General features: G+C 39.9%; 1 long non-coding RNA gene and 4 other non-coding genes across 5 annotated transcripts; 4 read left to right on the forward strand and 1 right to left on the reverse strand.

The window, feature by feature from the left end:
* Positions 1 to 354: 354 nt before the first annotated feature.
* Positions 355 to 2,868, forward strand: LOC141429461 (uncharacterized). The gene is made up of 2 exons (XR_012451542.1): positions 355 to 1,825; positions 2,094 to 2,868. It is a non-coding gene; the product is annotated as an uncharacterized lncRNA (long non-coding RNA).
* An 11,313-nt stretch (positions 2,869 to 14,181) lies between these two features.
* On the reverse strand, positions 14,182 to 14,253 carry TRNAP-AGG (transfer RNA proline (anticodon AGG)). Its single transcript has one exon. It is a non-coding gene; the product is annotated as a tRNA-Pro (tRNA).
* A 2,319-nt stretch (positions 14,254 to 16,572) lies between these two features.
* TRNAP-AGG (transfer RNA proline (anticodon AGG)) lies at positions 16,573 to 16,644 on the forward strand. Its single transcript has one exon. It is a non-coding gene; the product is annotated as a tRNA-Pro (tRNA).
* Positions 16,645 to 17,925: 1,281 nt separating this feature from the next.
* Positions 17,926 to 17,997, forward strand: TRNAP-AGG (transfer RNA proline (anticodon AGG)). The gene has a single exon. It is a non-coding gene; the product is annotated as a tRNA-Pro (tRNA).
* A 2,101-nt stretch (positions 17,998 to 20,098) lies between these two features.
* TRNAP-AGG (transfer RNA proline (anticodon AGG)) lies at positions 20,099 to 20,170 on the forward strand. Its single transcript has one exon. It is a non-coding gene; the product is annotated as a tRNA-Pro (tRNA).

Here is a 20,170-nt window from a genome sequence, read left to right on the forward strand (position 1 = left end):
TATGAATCCAAACAACTTATGTCATATAATGATATTTGCCATAATGTCATTCCATAATTTTTTTCCTAATATTGAATATCCTAATGCTTATTTGCACTAATTTCGTAAGTACTAATTAACATATTATGTCCTTATACTCACATGTCCAAATATTGGTTGACATAATCACTTTTGTACTAAACTGGTTTGGAAACTTCACACACCGTTGAATCATCCCCCTTACCACTAATATAATAAATGCGAAAGTTTGTAAGTCTGTTTTGTTTGTTTGTTACCCCATCACTTCAAAACCGCTGAACCAATTTAGATAAAATTCGGTACCTACATAGATAGTTTGAGTCCCAGAAAAGGCCATAGGACAGTTTTTTATCCCGGGAAATTGCATATAATAGTAGTAAATAATAATACACTAAAAAAATGCCACTTTATAAATAATTTTAAATAAAATACTTTTCTGACTGCTGTTCTTTTTTGTAGGGGTCGCAGTTCTAACCTAACCTATTTTTCTGGCTGCGGTTCGTTTCTGTAGGAGTCGCAGTTCTAACCTAACCTAACTTACTTTTCTGGTACCGGTTCGTCACTGTTGGGAACTCAGTTGTAACGTAATATACTTTTCTGGCTCGCAAGTCGCTGTTTACCTACAAGTGCTCTGTTATGACAATTAATATTATGGATTTTAATATTATTACTCGTAAGTTTTATGTCTTACTATATTAGTACAAAACATATTAGGGATGTAGAGTATTAGGACATGTAATATTATGGCTTATGATTATTAGGACAAAAAATCATTAAGGCAAAAATAGGATATGTCAAAAGTGTTTATGGCAAAAGTGTTATGGCATTTGAGTTTAGGACAAACGATATTATGGATTACGAAGGGGACCCGTCAATTATATCTCCAGTCGAGTAAGCTGTGCATTATCCGTCAGTCAGTCATACAGTAGGTAACGTTACTCTTATTAATAAGTTATAAACCTCAACCAGTTTAGTGAAATTACAAAATAAGATAAAAGGTCAACTCGATTTTATGGTTCGGTACCCAAAACCCTATTACTAAGACTTCGTTGGTCGTTTGTCCGTCCGGCTGTCACCAGGCTGTATCTCAAGAACCGTGAGAGTTAGACAGTTGAAATATTCACAGATTATGCGGCCTCTATAACAACAAATACTAAAAACAGAATAAAATAAATATTTAAAGAGGGCTCCCATAAAACAAACGTGTTTTTTTTTGCCTTTTTTTTGCTAATGTCCAATGAATATTGTATAGATGGTGCGCAACCCTTTGTGCGCGAATCAAACTCGCAGTCGGTCGGTTTCATTTCACTACACTTGTTTAGCAATTTGATAAAATCCCTCTGTTACGCGTCAGTGACGAAACGAACTCGCAAAGTCAACTCTATGATCTCTCTCTCTCTCTCTCTCTCTCTCTCTCTCTCTCTATGATAAAAGTCTGAATAAAAAAAAACTCCAAACGAAGGTCGAGGCCGGGCTGCCGCCTCACTCGCCGCCCTTGCCCTTCAACCTGACCCAACAGAGTCGCATCCGCTCCACCTACATCGATCTCGCTCGCTTCACTCGCTCGATCCGCAGCAGTGAAGATATTATTTTGGCGGAGCAGGTTTAGGTTTTTGATCAAATGACTTTTTTTCTTGGCCGGTTTATTAAGAATTATCTCCTAAATGTATGGAAAAAAAGATAAACTTAAAATTATAAATGAGTTTTATTTTGTTCCTTCGTTTGTCTTTCCTTTTACTGTTTTTGCTCACTAAATATATTTAACTTTTCAGATTCATAATGGACTTCAAATTATTTTCTGAGACAAGTACGTAATACATAACAAAGTACAAAGCAAATAGTATTAGCGATTTTGTATTAAAATTCACCAATACTCTTAGCTTGTACTTTACCTATTATGCAATTGGCCCGGTAGTCTCATGGATAGGAGCCGAAGATTCAACAGTTACTTACAGCTCTTGCTACATAAGTACTAAATACCTTTACAGATTGATTAAACCACCGTTCTTATTTCAAAAAATGACAATCATCGAAAACAGTACCATATTGTCAAATAATATATACGTCTCTTTCAGTTTGGGCGTGACGTCAGTGAGGTGTCAATTGTTCGTTACCTATATGATTTGATTATTTATGACTTTCAATATTTTTTGATTTTACAAGATCTTGCGGATTAAATTGAGGAATATATAGGTTGTCACAAAAATATAAGTATAACCACTAAAGACAACATGTAGTATCGAATCGTGAATATAATTATTTTTTTGTTTTTAAGAAATCTATTGTTATAAAATAAAGATACAACTTTTACCATGAATAGACTTACGACTGATTACGATGAAGCATACCTAGACACTTGGTAAAACTATAAGCTGTAAATGTCTGCACTATAAAGATATTATACACCGTGTTATTTTTGATTGTTAACTTTGAGGGGGCACTATAGTCAAACGAAGTTAATTTCTCCAAGACACTAGAATCCTAACTCTTACTGTGTAAAAGATAGTCAAAAATTAAGTTAATTAATTATTAGCTGTAAATCCCACGATCGAGCGACGACATCCACACTGCAGCAGACAATAGACATTATTTTTCTAAGACTTAATTTCTTTAGGGGATTGCAGTTTTTCTCACTCACTTCTCAATCTAAGTTATATGATATAGGAATTATCAATGACAAAAGTAGAACAGCCATCTCAACTACTTTGTTTTTTTTTTTACTGCTGCTAAGAACTACGCTAAGTATACAAGATCTATTTTGGATGCTGCCTCTACTTTATGGGTGAGTAGGTAAGGGTAATTTTAGGACCTTGTAAAATAGTCTCCCTATTATTAAAAATTTTATAATTATCTTTGTTTTATTCTTTCATGCTCAAGATATCGTTTACGTGATTTGCATACTTCTATTTCGTGATATATTCGTACTGACGCCACAACACATAGCGGAGCTGTCTAAACATTTAAAAATTATCGGAACACGCATTTACGTAATGCACAATAAAAATATAATCATGTTCAGATATTCTTCAGCACCTAGACAGCTTCCACGCTTATGGTGGTGACTGTACAGTAAGTACTACATAATATATTTTTGTACCTATAGGTGAACTGAAATATTTACTTTGCTCACCCACGACCTTTATAATAATATCTTTATATCTTTTACTATTTCTAACATCTGGTAGTATGGTGAACGTTTGTGTTGCTCTAAAGATGAGATCTGGTCGAGTTCGAAACGCGTCAGTGTAGTGTGGTGGTGGTGATAGATGTGTTTGATGATTTGTGCGTATTCCGACAGTGTGCAGGTGGAGGAACTGCATGAACACACATTTCATGCATAAACGTAGCTATTATAAAGTCACGGGTGAGCAAAGCAATTGATTCAGTTCATTGATATTATGAACCTCCGCAAAGTATAGGATTGCCGTTGGGGCCGAAAAGTACTCGTACTGCTAAAATGTATTCCTTATTTCTGTTCCTTGTAAAGGTTGCCTGGAAGAGATCGCTCTGAAGCGATAAGGCCGCCTATTGCTTACCTTAGAAAATCTCTATGTATATACTTGTGTTCTCTGTACTGTTTACTGTTTTTTGGTGTGCAATAAAGAGTTATTGTATTGTATTGTATTGTACTCGAGTGGAGACCGCGGATCGGCAAGCGCAGCGTAGGACGTCCACCAACGAGATGGACGGATGATTTGGTTAAAGCCGTGGGTCCACGGTGGGGGCCGCTGCCAACCGAAGCAACTGGAGGTTATGGTTGGAGCCCTCTGTCCAACAGTGAACGTCCTACTGCTGAGATGATCATGATGATGATGATGATTTTCATAACGTCTTCTCACTAAATTGACCACTTCTCACTGTGACCAGAGACCAATTCGAACAATGAACCACTTTCTAAATTGTCAATATCTTATAATGACAGTGTACTAAGTTTACAATTTCTTTAGACCAATGTCATGTCATTGATTTCATTGGTTACATACTCTGAGAATATAAATCCTATTTCAGGTTCATCTCTATCTGTTCATAATTTTATTCCGCATATTGCTAAATTTTACATTTCAGAATACTTTTGCGTTATACTGATAGGCTGCATGACCTATTGCTTCTTAGACCACCTGTGTTTTAGTTTTTTTAGACTAAATGATACTATTCCATACATCTGGTTTTCAGTAGGAAAATCAGTACATATAGGTATTCATGCTCCTACTAGTAGGAGAATTAGTATAATATTGTGTTCGTGCTCCTACCAGTAGGAGACTGTAGTAGGAGCACGAATTTGCATCTGTTTCGAGCAATCCAAGCTATACCAGATAGAGGGCGCTCGTGCCTAAAATACCATGCGCCACATTACAAAATCGAAGATTACACAAGAAAGTGTTTTTTTTTTGTGGAATGTCTTATTTTGGGCATCTGGTATAGTGGGAATTTTAATGAATAAGTAATGTAGTATTTTGAAAAATGTGATATTTTAGGCACGAGCGAGGGAAAATCGCTGCGTGGCTATAGCTACCGTCCTGCACAAAGGGAAAAATCCCTCCCGACCCGTGGTCCAACTGCTATCTGGTTGCACCACGGGAACCTAAACTTACCCAGGATGGTTCAATTCTCAGACTACTTTTTTTTCTGCAACTTATTGCTGCGACCCGTGGTACAACTGAAGGGCTATTGTCCAACGGGCATATGAACAATTGCTATGTTGAACCATTTGCACCATGGGGATGTAAAATTACCTTGGGTCATGTGTATCAGAATAGGTACTATCATTACTGCATTTTTATAAAATTAAAAGTCTCATGAAACCCAACAACTATGTAGTTTATTCTGAATACAGTGAAACCAACAGTCCGAACCCCGATTCCACAGAGTTCAAGTGGTAGTTCAACTAGTTAAACTAATTGGACCCACCCAGTAGGACCATGGATAAACATACTTTCCAGAATTGGACTACTGATTTTGCTTCTCCGTGGTGCAACCGGTTGACGATGAGTAAACTTGCTTCCCCGTGGTGCAACCAGTTGGACATAGTAGTTGGACCACGGGTCGGGAGGAAAAAAAAGTTCATAAGATTAGTTCCTAAACCGCAATCGGTTCGCATCAAGAAGGAATTTTGCTCATACGCGTGTAGGGTGAGCACTGAAAGACTCCGGTCGTCGTCAAGCAGCTAATCATCAATTGAGTAAATAGGTAAGTATCTCTTGTAAGTATAAATATATTCAGATGTAATCTCGGTATTTCTTGCAATTTGTGGGAATTCTTGAACGAATTTCTACCACTTGGTTGAAATACTGGGCATACCGTTCAAAACGAGATCCGATTTGCTTTGGAGTCAGAATGTTCTTTATTTATCGTAGAAACATGTAGATGCCTACATGTAGCCTGTATTCTCATTATTCATACTAAATACAAATAAATATATAGGAAGTAAAGTTCTGAATTTACCGTCGAAAACTCCAAAACAAATTCCTTCGGATCTAACAAAAAATGTACTTGGAATGATTCAAGCGTAATCTAATCGCTAATATAACGCAAGCGTAATACTTGCAACATTTTTATAGTATTAACTTGCATCCAGCAGCAACACGCTTGAACGCATTCAGGTCTTCCTCGAGCAGCTAGCACAATAAAGCTCTACACCTGGAAATTCACAACTATATCTAAGAATTTTTATTATCTGGCACACCCACGACACAAAACGACAATTGAAAACATGGAGACTGTACTAGCTCCCCAGAGGTCCTCGCTTACTACCGTACGATGCCCACCAGCACCGTCGTAAAGCGTTAGGTCTGCCCTTTTAAGGACACAGCAGTACCTGTCTTGAAAAATTACACGGAAATTCTAAAGCTTATAAGGAAAAAGACCCTCTAGATATATATAAACAACCAGACCACGATAATGATGATGGTGATGATGATGATAGTATTATCCACGTATAAATAAAGATTCAAAATATGAAACGTCGTTTCCAGCAGGATTCTACATACCGATAGCTTCAACGAGGCTGTTTCCTTTCCAGCCTACTATGTACCACTACACATGAACTGTTTTACGCATCAGGGTAGTTGACACACTTATACAGCATTACGGCCTTCCGTTCTTCAGCTTTCCAAAATGACCATTTCTGTACCTCGGTATACATACAATACAAAGAATTATCGCAACCTTCAACTCAAAAGATAACTGCAATCAAGACTGGTAGGTAGAATAAAACACGGAAAGATTTCGTCTCCAATATTCGAAGAAATAGGAGTAACACTCGCATGTAATGCATGATTATCAAAGTATGTATGTCACAAGAGCATCATATGTGGTTACCAACTTGAGCACAATATCATACTCGACAATCTCCAAGTCCAAAGCCAAAAATCACATAAGATTAGATTCCTGGGACTCTAACACGATTCATCTAATTCTATATCGTCGCATATGAAACACTCATATTATCTAGATATTTGAACATTTTAAGGGCAAAAGTACAGTTGATACAAATATTCGTGACCCGAAAAAAATATATGAATATTTTGTAGTAGCTTACGCCGAAAGCCTTCCGAAAGCCTAGAAAAGTGATGCAATAATTTTTCACTAGTTGGCGCTGTCTATTTGCATGTGTGCGTGAGCTCCTAGTGTCCGTATAAGGCTGTACCTGACACCTAAATTTGAGCCCTGAAATCTCAGAATTGGCACACTATTTCCGTTCGACTGTAGTCTCAAAAAATCGGCAATTCTAAATTGTTTTCGCAAATAATAAACTCAACTATTAGTATTCTACGGATATTCTAAAAATTACAAAAAAACATCACGAAAATTCGACAGTCTGATTTTTAACGCCATCTGACGAGACTTTTACCATGAGCTAACGTGAGCAGCCGCCTTAAATACGAAATCTTTAGAAAAAATACTGCTTAATTTTTTCGTTATGGCTACGGAACCCTATTTTGGGCGTGTTCGACACGCTCTTGGCCGGTTTTTACATAAAACCATTCCGTATTTAAAACAATTTCTGTACCAACTTACTTGACTTTGTCACAAACATATTTTTCGCCAACAAAAAAAGAGAACTAAATTAGTATTTAGTAATAAATAAGTAATGTTGGTTTGTTCCTAACTATAAGGTTTAAAATAAAAGACAAATTTCATCTCACGGTTCAGAGCTTTAAGCTTGAAGAGGCTTTGGTTTGGTTTTGGAGAGGTTCCATTTTTTTGATAAAAAGTTTTTTTTTCATGTTTTTTAATGATTTGTAGCCAAAGTGCATCTCACAACGATTCTATTAAGCTCAAACACGGCATAGTTATATTATTTTACGATAGATTACCGGTACCTACCGTCTTCTTTATCAGGTCTAGTTCACCAAATGATAATTTCTGAATGTAAATACTTGACTTGGTATTAAAAATGCCAAAGTCGCTATAGAGGTGCTTTTAAAATTTGAGGGTTGCCCTCGTTTTCTCTAAGATCCCATCATCAGATCCTAACTTGGTGCCAGTGGGATCACTCCGGAAGTATGACCTTAAGAACAAAAAAAACGTAGAAACATCCTTTTTTTGATGACGGTTGGAAATGAGGCAAACTCGTACATGTGTGGTTTGGGGTCAAGGAGAGCTGACGCATCGGTGTGTTTCGTTACAGGATGGGGGCGACGGGATGCGGCCGTAGCGCATGGGGGCGCGGGGGGGTCGGCGGGGGCGCCGCGGGGGAGGGGGACGAGGCGGAGGGCGCGGCGCTGCAGCTGGCGCGCGACTTCAGCGACTACTTCTACGGCAACGCGAGCGCCGCGCCCGCCGCCAACGGCAGCGCGTGTAACGCGTCGTGCTGGGAGGGCGAGGGGGGCGGCGGGGCGGCGAGGGGGGCGGCGGGGGGGGCGGCGGGGGCGGCCTGGCGCTGCTGCTGCTGGTGTTCCCGGCGCTGACGCTGTTCGGCAACGTGCTGGTGATCGCGGCGGTGCGGCGCGAGCGCGCGCTGCGCTCGGCCACCAATTACTTCATCGTGTCGCTGGCGCTGGCCGACCTGCTGGTGGCCGTGGCCGTCATGCCTTTCGGCGTCTACTACCTGGTCAGTATCCTGGCTCGAAGCCTTTCCTACTTTTATTAACTTGACATAAGATGTGATGTGAAATAATACGCTTGAAGATAAACCCAAGTTTTACAATGCGAGGCACCATAGGGTCGCATCTTTTGAATGACTATCAATAGAGTAAACTAATGAATAACATCGCTCTGCGCGACTGCAAATAGTACCTGAGGTTATTTTTTAAATGAATTTTGATTTTAAGTAGGTATCTATCTGTGCACCACAGGCAGCCTTTTTCTGCAGGGTTACAAATTTTCAAGTTTTCTTAATTAGTATTAACAAATAATAGTCTATAGGTAATCTCGGCGATCGAATTTAAGAAATGATAGTAGAATCTCCATAATGACACTTCATCGATGTAATAAATTGTTCTAAACTGCGCTCGGCTACGACCTAGTCACTACTCCCCCCCCTAACCCTCCACCAAGTGTCGCGTGTGACCAAATACCCGATACAAGTAACGTAAAAATTTTAGGGCACATGAATATCCCCTTGCCATAAAATGTTTGTAATAAAATTATATTTGGGGGAAAGATTGACGCGTACACGTCGCGCGCGCTAACGCGCTATCCCTATGCAGACGATATACCTAGTTAAAGTTCACGGGTTATCTAAAACTTTAATCTTTTGTTATTGTGTTTTACACTTTAAGATAAATAAAAAAAAAACTTTTTTAATTTAAACTGTTTATTATAAATCAGAATATCATTACAAAATTTTTATAATTACTTAGCTAATAATCTTTATTATTTAAGATTTTATAACTAAGGAGTGCGAAGGGCGGGCGTGCCCTCATCTATAATTAAAATATAAGGCACTTGTCCCACCGCCGACGAGCGAGAAGCGAGCAGAGCGAGTAACTAGAAACGAATGAGCGAGCAGTGAAAAGCGAGTGTTCGAGCACGACGGGCGATTACTCGCTCTACTCGCTCGAGCCGGGCGGCCGCCATGCTAACAGCGCTGAGCGAGTATCGCTGAGCTAGTTTTATAGCTCACGAGTCTTATGGGTCTTGTCGCTGCGACAAATGATGTAAGAGCGAGTTCTCGCGGGCAGTGTGAACCGCCAGCGATCAAATATTAATATATGTGTCTCTTTTACTCACACAGGATCTTATATATTTTGTTCGTTTCTTGAGCGAGAAAATAGTCGATAGCCAACTGTTTCCTCGCCGGCGGTGAGACAACTGCCTCATGTTCACATATGTTTCCATCCTACATGCTGCTTATATCTATATTGCTTAGTTATTATTATTGTAGGCATATGGCTATTGCCTGGCCTTGTTTACTTCTTATTTGATTTATTTTAATGTAAGCTAACTGTATTATCATTCCATCTTTTTAACATATTACCATTTTAATTTACTATGAAAAATTTAAATCATATTATATAACTTATTTATCTGTTTATTTACTTATGTTATCTTATTACAATATTCAGGTTTTTCTAATACTTTATCTACGACATGCCTGGGGAGGCTGTTCAGCATGAGAGGTAGGCAGGTGGTCCTTACCCGTTTGCCATATGCATTATTTGCTTTTGGTATTTTGAAATATTGCTCATTGGGTAAGCTTCTGAGTTTGGAAGGTCTCTCATATTTATTAAGCCTCTAAAATAAATATCACAATATTTCTCCACACACTTTTCCATAATATGTATATATCGATATCGATGATTCTGTAAGTGTTATCGCTACACACTTGTATTTAATCATAAAAGATCATGAACACTCGTAGAATCACTCGGGCCTGTGCGTGGTTTAAAGTTTTAGGATCATGCTATCTACCTTAGGCTAGTATGTATAATTAAGTTCCTAAAATTAAACAGCGACTTTTCAAGATGTATGAAAATAATGTTTAACATCAAAATAATACCTAGTAGCGACATAAGATTGCAACTATTTGCAACACGCGGCAGCATACTGTAGCCTCAGTCTCCCGCTTGATGGTATCTGATAGCAATAAATGGAGGCATGCTGCAAGATAATCTACCATATGAAAATTTGAACTTTAACAATGATTATGAAGTATATTTATTTTTTAATTTTATTGAAAAATAATAGATTTCTTATTTAGGTTATTTCTTACACTAATGTTACATTCTAAAACAAAAGCAGAAGCTACAATATTTCCACGGTCACGTATTGCAGAGTTTTTATTAGGGTTCCGTAGCCAAATGGCAAAAACGGAACCCTTATGAATTCGTCATGTCTGTCTGTCTGTCCGTCCGTATGTCACAGCCACTTTTTTCCGAAACTTTAAGAACTATACTGTTGAAACTTGGTAAGTAGATGTATTCTTTGAACCGCATTAAGATTTTCACACAAAAATAGAAAAAAAAACAATACATTTTGGGGGTTCTCCACTAAGAACTGAAACTCAATTTTTTTTAATCAAACCCATACGAGTGGGGTATCTATGGATAGGTCTTCAAAAATGATATTGAGGTTTCTAATATCATTTTTTTTTCTAAACTGAATAGTTTGCGCGAGAGATACTTCCAAAGTGGTAAAATGTGTCCCCCCTGTAATTTCTAAAATAAGAGAATGATAAACTAAAAAAAATATATGATGTAGGCACATTACCCCATGCAAACTTTCACCGAAAATTGGTTTGAATGAGATCTAGTATGTAGTTTTTTTTTAATCAATAACTTAATTTACAAAAAAATACACTATTATAAAAACATCGATCAAAGTTACAACGAACTACAAGAACTTTTATATTATGTTACTTGCTGCTACGGAACCCTTCATGGGCGAGTCCAACTCGCACTTGGCCGCTTTTAGTCAAGCGGTTGAGCAACCAACGGTCTAGGTCTAGACTAGAGTCAGCTTCGGTCGTCTTGTCCGGGCGGCGCCGCGGTCCCGGCGCCTGCGAGCGTTCATTAGCTGTCACAGTTTTCTATTCGCAGTTGCAAAACTCTTTATCGCGGCGTCCAGGTGCGCGCCGTATAATATTTTACTGCTCACTTTGAGCAGGTGAGCGCGGAGCATTAAGGTGTCGTTAAAGTGACGCCGCGTCGCGGTGCTGCGCCCGCGCGCCTCAAGAGCATCGGGCCTCGCTATTTCCCAGCATAGCTCATTGAAAACAATCACGCCGATGTTTAATTCTAATGCTCGTTTTCAAAATTTCTAATCTTCGTTTATCTTGAAGTATCATTTTTCATTACATGTTTTACTTGTATCGGTAGAGATCCCTCCGATACCTTGTATAGGTTGCATCTCTTCTCTTATTTGCTTATGCTGTGCTGCATGAACTCTGATTTCAATTTTACCAGCAAAAGATTTTATTTGGCTAAGGGTCTCCCCACATCTAACGACACGGAATCGGCTTAAGGCGACTAAAAAGCGCTGTACGTCGACGCAATAAGAACAATTAATAACTTTTTTGAGTGAGCAGTCGAGATGAGAACCAGGATCTTTTATCTTGCCGTGCCGAGGGTGCTAAATCTAGTTACACTATAGCGCCCCGGCCAATCCACGCCACTGTTGCTGCACGTGGTGCTATTTACTGTGTGTCAAACTCGACGCGCACCTGTAAAACTTTATCTTTACAAAAACCTTTGGTCTCGATCTCGATGCTGCGGACGCTGTTACCGCGCCTGAAGGGCCGCGCCTCGCCTCTGCTGCACGCGGCGGCGGCGCGAGGGCTGTACGAGTAGAGGTACATACGTACAACGCCCTAATTAAAACGTTAAGCTCAGGTAATGTCAGATAACGAGAACAACTTTTAACGAACGCTCGGTTTTCCCGCACGGACTACACGCGACTGCTTACCGATCAAAATTTTCATCATTATGCCGTAATTATCTCGCTACATTATGACTGTATCTAGGTACGTGGTAACCACCAATAGATAGGTTTACAAAACGTTTTTCGGCAATCATTTCTGGAACGACTCCGGCTACGAGATTTGAAAATCGACAATGGAAAAGTTATCTCCAAGAGGAGATGCGAAGGAAGGAAGACCTTCGCATCTTTAAACGAGCAATTCTTGTATATTTATTAATTTTGGGAATCTCGGGAATGGCTGTAACGCTTTCGATGATATGGCAGTATGTCGGGGTTGAACGATCAGTCTAGTTTGGTCTTATTTCTTCTAAACGCATGTCTTGGAGTTTTAGCCAAGGTACTATTTATAACGTGCCATTATAATACACGAAAAAATCACATCGTTTCTTGCGTTCATTTAACAATGTTCGAATGTTGTATTGTGTGTATGTGTTGTAAGGTTGGAGACACGACCTAACAACCATTATTAACGATGGTGATTTTATGGGATAGGTCAAAGTTATTTATGTGGTGCGTGTCTGTAGGCTGCGAGTTGCTATTTATAGGTCGTGAATGTTTTCGAAACCCGGTAGAATAATGTTTTCAAACAAACAAAGCGAAATTTATAAAACCTGTATCAGGATACACACTCACGTGTGCGGCAGCTTAAAAATGGTAATTACGCACAAAATTTGCAATTCAAAAGGGAACCCGTAAACAGAGGGAAAAAATGAATATTTGGCCATCATTAAATCAGCACGTGGTGGTTATTCGCGGCGCAATCAGCTTTGATTTATGCGCGCGGCGCGTCCCGCCGGCCGCCGCTTCCGGCGCGTCGCGCGTCCCTCCGGCCGCCGCGTCCGGCGCGTCGCGCGTCCCTCCGGCCGCCGCGTCCGGCGCGTCGCGCGTCCCTCCGGCCGCCGCGTCCGGCGCGTCGCGCGTCCCTCCGGCCGCCGCGTCCGGCGCGTCGCGCGTCCCTCCGGCCGCCGCGTCCGGCGCGTCGCGCGTCCCTCCGGCCGCCGCGTCCGGCGCGTCGCGCGTCCCTCCGGCCGCCGCGTCCGCTGCAGCTGGCTGCGCCGGCGCCGGCGCCGCAGGAACACGCAGCTAGAGCCACGATCAAAAGCATGTTTCTATTTGCACCAAAAGAGTGAACGAACAAGCAAATCGACAATGTACGGTATCGGATAAGACGCTACGCACTCAATAACGGCACTATTTGAAAGTATGACATTGTATGAACAGAAAGCATATTATATATTTTTTACTTTTTTTCACCCTTTTACCCGTATATAAGCAGCACTTTTCAAGTTGTAGATACCTATTATTTATTTTTAACTGACTTCAAAAAAGGAGGAGGTTCTATGTTCCAATGTTTGTATTTTTTTTAATGTAGGTATGTTCAGTGATTACTCAGCCAATTGTCGACCGATTCTCAAAATTCTTTTTTTATTCAAAAGGGTATTTTTCTGAGGTGGTCCCATTGTCACCAAGTCAAGATCTGATGATGGGATCCTAGGGAAATCGAGGGCAAACCTCAAATTTTATAGGCACACCTATGGCGATTTCGGTATTTTTAGCATTAAGATGAGCATTAGCATTCAGAAAGTATCATTTGGTAACCTGGACCTGATGAAGAAGACCGTAGATGACCAATGGAACTCGTCAAAGCTGTAGTGCTCGCTCGTCTATAAACGATCATGATTAACATACCTAGATAAGCGAGTAAAAAGAAGCTTTAAGTTAATGATTCTTTTGAACTGATCTGATGCTGAAGCCAGAAGCTAGGCAACGGAACTCTGTTATAAAACAACGTAACTAAAATACGTGAGACGTACTTTGGCTACGAATCACAAAAAAGTGAGAAATAAAGAAAGTTTTTAACAAAAAAGTAAAACCGACTCCAAAAAAATGAAAAATGGAACCGACTACAAAACCCTTGGAAATATTTTTCTAGGTACCTACTAGCTCGAAGTCGGTGACTCAGCACGACCCAGCAGGAGTGATTGAAACCCATTGTAATGTAGGTGAGGTAGACGACTATTGTTCCACTTCTGATGGCTCGTGCTGAGGTACCGACTTCGAGCTAGTAGGTACCTAGAAAAATATTTCCAAAGGTTTTGTAGTCGGTTCCATTTTTTATTTTTTTATTTTTTTGGAGTCGGTTTTACTTTTTTGTTAAATAAAATTCATTTATTGATTTATAATAATTCAAAAAGTCTAAAGCTAACGTTGTCAAGCATTGCCGGCTTCTTTTTATACGTGAACTGACTTATTGGGTTCCATATGACCTAATTTTTATTTTAAGTGTCTAAAAAAATATTTGGGCTCGTCCGGGATTTGAACCCGGGACCTCTCGCACCCTAAGCGAAAATCATACCCCTAGACCAACGAGCCGGCTGTGCTAGCGCGCCAATGCGCGGCGCACGTTCGCCGCACGCGTCACGCGTCACGCGACTCACGCGCAGCCGGCGCGCTATCGCCGACGCGGCGGCGTCTTGTCTCTTGCCGCGGTATTACTTAATATTATCAAGAAGCATGTATAAATTGATTTTCTCGGCCAGACTGTGTTGAATGTTATACGAGTACCGGCCGGGCGCGGAGCGGCGCGCACGTTACGGACGATTTGCAATTCAGATGGTCTCTGCGTGTCGCGCCACCATCTGTTGTATCTTTCAGAGTGTCGCATGCCATGCACGTATTTTTATTATTGCTGTTGTAAATGCATTGCAGATTGTAGATAACTGTTGACTTTGACAGCACTCTTAACACGGTCTCGTTGACAAAAGCAAGGATTACGTCTTTGTTATAATGTTTTCCAAATACCAACATGTTATTGCAGTGGTTGAGAGGGATATTTTAGATGATTGGATTTTAATTCAATTACAATGCTTTCGGTTTTCCGGTTGTTCGTGTGTAGGCCGGCTTATTAAAGCGTACGAAACTAACATCACGATACTGTCATACATACATGACATAGTAACAACTATTTTTTATCTCAATGAAATAAATAGGTACTAATTAACTTTTATGCCTTAATTTATTACAATAATCAAAATAATCGGCAAAATATTTTTTAATTATTATTATTGCTATCCTATTCCGCCCCACAGCTTAGCGAAGGCCTTTTCCTCGTAAGTTTTTGATTTTGCCTACGAGACGAGCAACACTGCGCTATAAAGCAATAAGTAGGATGTAGGACGATAAGCGAACTAGAAACAAAGTTAAAACATGAAGCGGATTAAAACTCGAGCAAAAAATTATAAAATATTTACCCTAATTCATCAATCTCTGTGCTTGCCGTGTCTCTCGAGAACTATACCTTGATGTTTGTATTATATACATTTGGGTAAAAAACACTCCATGAGTGGGAAAAAAGTATAAAATAAAAACTTTTTAACAAAAAAATTGAACTGCCGAAAAAACTGAAAACCTAGATCCTAGATAGAGATGAAAACCTTAATCTAGGTACCAGTTTGAAGTCGGTGCCTCAGCACGAGCCAGGAGAAGTGATAGAAGCCCACCAGGTAGAGGACTATAGGTCCACTCCTCCTGGCTCGCGCTGAGGCACCGACTTCAAACTGGTACCTAGATTAAGGCCAAACAAAAAAGGTATTATTTTTTGCTTTTCAGTTTTTTCGGCGGTTAATTTTTTTTGTTAGAAAGTTTTTAAAATATAAGTCATTCACCTAACCGCGTAAACATTTACACTTAAATATTTATTACGTGATAAGTTTCCGATATAATAGTAAATATTGAATGGCATAGATACCGTCAGTGCCCTACACAAAAATGAAAATGAACAGTTAGCAGCAGCAGCTTTGCATTGAGCAGCAGCAGCAGTCGGTAGGCGGGTGATTAGATCGGATGAGACTGCGACATCACGTGCGACGTCAGTCTGTCCATGACGCCTGTGATGTCGCGAGCACGCACCAGCACCACGTCGACTGGTGGCAGGCGGGCGGTGGCAGAGCGACCAGTGCCACAGGCATCCGTGACCAGCGCCGGGTTTTTCGCTCGTGACGTCACGGGACGTCGTCGGCTTTGTCGTTTTGAACGGACCGCAAGCTTCCACTCTTCCGTCACGCCGCTCCAGCCGTACCGCGACCGCCTCCCGACGCGTCCCCCCACCACTACCCGCGTCGCGCTAATCAGCCCTAAGTACATGAGCGGCGCTTCGCTAATTGGGTTACCGGAGAGGTCAGCTCTGCTGGGCGGCCGGCGGCTTGCAGTTAGTTCCAGCTACTGAAGCGCTCTCGGCGCCGCGCCGTGTGTAGGTGACGGAACATGCAACGTTTTGTACGAGTAGTATAGATTTTAAGTTTGTGTCTAGTAGCCATGTTATTAATTTGCCAGGATTTCAATAAAAAAAGTAAATAATGGGGTTCAAAGTACAGTTTTATCCATAGAAAAACTACAAAAGTTGTAAAGAGGATAAATGCAAATACGGAATAAATCATTTTTTTTATAATGGTAATTTGCGTTTCTTATGAAAAATGCGGATATGAAGTAATACACTGATGACTAATGAGGATGAGCAATAATTGATAAGTATCAGATCAGGGTGACCTCCATGCGATTTGGTCCACGCGTAAGAGTTGCTTTCACAACTTGTCCAAGCGCCGGCGGCACGTGAGCTGCGCGCACGCATGTAGGTCACCTTTCACCGTTGCATCGAATCGAAGGTGATTACCAAAATTCACAGCTATCATAAGCGGCTCGTTGGTCTAGGGGTATGATTTTCGCTTAGGGTGCGAGAGGTCCCGGGTTCAAATCCCGGACGAGCCCAAATCTTTTTTAAACACTTAATTAAAATTTGATCTGAAATCCCAAATGTCAATTTGGTTCAGTCACGGAAAAAATAGATGGCTATTTTTAATAACGTCAGCATTTTTTTTTAATAACCGTAAATCTATAAATTGTATATTATGGTTTGGAGTTCACATTAATGCATATCAGTAATCAGAGCAATAAAAAGATCAAGTAATCTTGTTGGCGGCGCCGCGTGCGCACCCCAATAAGATTACCGGCGCGATAACGCTCGCTGCTGCCTCACTGCTTCATTTACAAACTAATAAGTTACATGGATTAATAAGACCAAGGGAACGATACAGGTTACTTATAGGTAGGTCACACGATTTCCGGAATAACGATGAAGGAATTTCAAGAGGGGATATACTGGCTGGAGTGTTATGAAATAGAGATTGGCGAAAACCTCAACATACGTTAGTTTTTATAGTCAAAATACCACGCATAGGACTTATAGTTAGTTTTTACATTGTTATTCCCATCACATGTATGTAATTTAAAGATATATTTAAATCCATTTTCAACATATGTACCATCAACCAAATAAGTGGTCTATCAATTTTTAAACAAGTTCCTATCAAATGAATATGTCGCTAAAGTCGAACTTTCAAGTTGACAGACACGTCTATTGGCATTATTGTTTTATGACATGCAAACGATTATCAACTTTAGGGTGGTAGACCACATATTTGGCTGATGATACATACTTTAATGCGTATAAGTGCCCTGCTTCATACTCGTAAACGAAACCCAACAAAATCATAACATTAGAATGTTTATGATAAGAACCAGTGGCAAGGCTTTTTAAAGTCAAATTAGGAGGAAAAATGAACACAGCAATTTAGGGCCAGTTCACACCGACACGCGGTGCCCTAGCGATTAGCCTCATCTTGAACAGGCCGTAAAAACATAGAAAACTGAACCAAAACCTTTTGATGCTGCAGCATAACACTTCTTCACTCAAATGCCAACACTTCTGAGATCAAGATTGGCGTTAAACAAATCAACACCATAGAAAGTTAGTTCAGGCAATGCTTTGTGTTATCCACCCAAACATTTCTGCACAGTGTTACTGTGTGTCATATATATACGTGCCACTACTGGGCACAGGCCTCCTCTCTCTCTTGGTTTTTTAATGTGTATAAGTTTTCTATTCAATTCAACTAGCATTCAGGATTGTTCACTGATAGCAATATGATAGTCATCAGCGCAGTCTTTAATATTATAATATGATAGCATGTTTTGACATTAATATCAGCCGGCTCGTTGGTCTAGGGGTATGATTTTCGCTTAGGGTGCGAGAGGTCCCGGGTTCAAATCCCGGACGAGCCCGAACTTTGTTTTTGTGATCAAATGCGAAAAAACACAATACATTCACAGTAACTTGAAGAAAGTGGGACATGTGCCACAGCGAATCCTTTTGACAACAAACGCCTTAGTCGTAATTACAGGCGATATAACATTTTTATTTCTGTCAAGAGCGCGAAGGAAACTATTTTTTATCTGTTTTTTTTATTCGACTGGATGGCAAACGAGCAAGTGGTCTCCTGATGGTAAGGGATCACCACCGCCCATAAACATCGGCAACACCAGGGGTATTACAGATGCGTTGCCAACCTCTAGGTCTAGGCCTAAGATGGAATACCTCACGCGTGCCAGTAATTTTACCGGCTGTCTTACTGGGCACATATTTGAATATCGAAATTTAAAATATCTAAAGTTAAAACGTCGACGGTCAAAATATCGAAAATCAAAATATCGAATGATCTAAATATCTACTATCATTATATCGACGTCTGGAATTCCTAAAACCGAAATATCGAACGGTTAAAATATCGAAAGTTCAAAATATCTACAACCGAATGATCGATATATGTTAATATCGAAACACAATATCAACTGTCAAAAAACCAAATATTAAAATATCGAAAATTGTAATAACGAAGTATATTAATATCAAGAAAAATGCATAGAACTCGATTCTGGCACTCGCCGGCCGCTGCCGTGGCACGCTCGCTTCGCTCGCTCGGCTCGTGCTTGTTTTAGTCACGGTTGAACCTAACCGCTCCTCCTCGCTGCGCTCGTCGTCGCACCTAATTTTTAGATTAGATTACTTAGTACCTAAAATTTAAAACGGAAGTCTTATTAATTCAACCGAAAAGTTTAGGTGCGACGACGAGCGCAGCGAGGAGGAGCGTGTTAGGTTCAACTGTGGCCAAAACTACGGTTAAATTTCAGTAATCGACTATTGTACCCTTCGGTATTATAGACATTCGATATTTAGAATTTCGACCTATGAATCGTTCGAAATTTCAATTTTCGATATTTTACCCGTCGATATTAGGATTTTTAGAAATTTTAGCATTCGATAATTGTACCGTTCGATAATTTATACTTTCGACATTTTGAATTTCGACCTTATGAACGTTTTAACTTTAGATATTTTAAATTTCGATATTCAAATACGTGCCCGTCTTACTCTCCACGCCGAAACACTGTTGTGAAGCACTGCTGCTTCACGGCAGGATTAGCGAGCAAGATGGTGGTAGCAATCCGGACGGACCTTGCACAAGGTCCTACCACCTGCAAATGTTTGTTACGAATGTTTTTTCTCGGGTCTTGGTTGTTTAATATGAATTTAAGTATGTATTTATCTATATAAGCATGTTTATCCGTTGCCTTATACCCATAGTACAAGCAATTTATTTATTTTATGTATATTTTGTATGTCCATTTCTTTGGTGCTCTCTGCAGCCTAAACGGCTGGACGGATTTTAAAGTACGAGTATGACAAGTTATTTTTTAAATTACCCTAGAAAATAAACAAGTTTCATGTTTGTAGAGTGACTTTATTTTAATTTTAGTCTCATTTGATATTAGGTATTTACCTTATTTTTAATTCAAATTTGTTTTAATGAGCTTGACTGTACTTTATAATTTGTTTATTGTATTTTAGTCATTTCATTTGCTAAATCTAAAAAAAAAACAGTTTATAAAATTGAAAGCTTTTATAAAATAGAAGCTTGAAATATTCACACAATATTTAGTTGTACATAGTTATTCACTTTAAAAATAAATAATTAAATTAAAATATAATAAATATTTAAGGGGGGCTCCTATAGGTACAACAAACGTGTTTATTTGTCGTTTTTGCTAATCCTGTCTAATGTCACAGAATAACTAATAGTATTACCGTACCTACTAATGTTGCATAGATAATGGTACTTACGGAACCCTTCGTGCGGGAGTCCGACTCGCACTTGGCCGTTTTTTTATATTGATAATCAGTAGAATTGATGGTTGCGGATGTTGTGATGATTGTGCCCAAATAAAGAGGTAAGTAGTTAATTATGTGATTACTACCAATGATAACGCGCCCGCGCGGTGAGCGAGTGCTGGCAGACTGATAAGTTATTTCAGCTGACTTCCAACCGGCTCGTTGGTCTAGGGGTATGATTTTCGCTTAGGGTGCGAGAGGTCCCGGGTTCAAATCCCGGACGAGCCC

The sequence above is a fragment of the Choristoneura fumiferana genome, chromosome 7 (assembly GCF_025370935.1).
Source record: "Choristoneura fumiferana chromosome 7, NRCan_CFum_1, whole genome shotgun sequence".
In the NCBI taxonomy this organism is placed as follows: Eukaryota; Metazoa; Arthropoda; class Insecta; order Lepidoptera; family Tortricidae; genus Choristoneura; species Choristoneura fumiferana.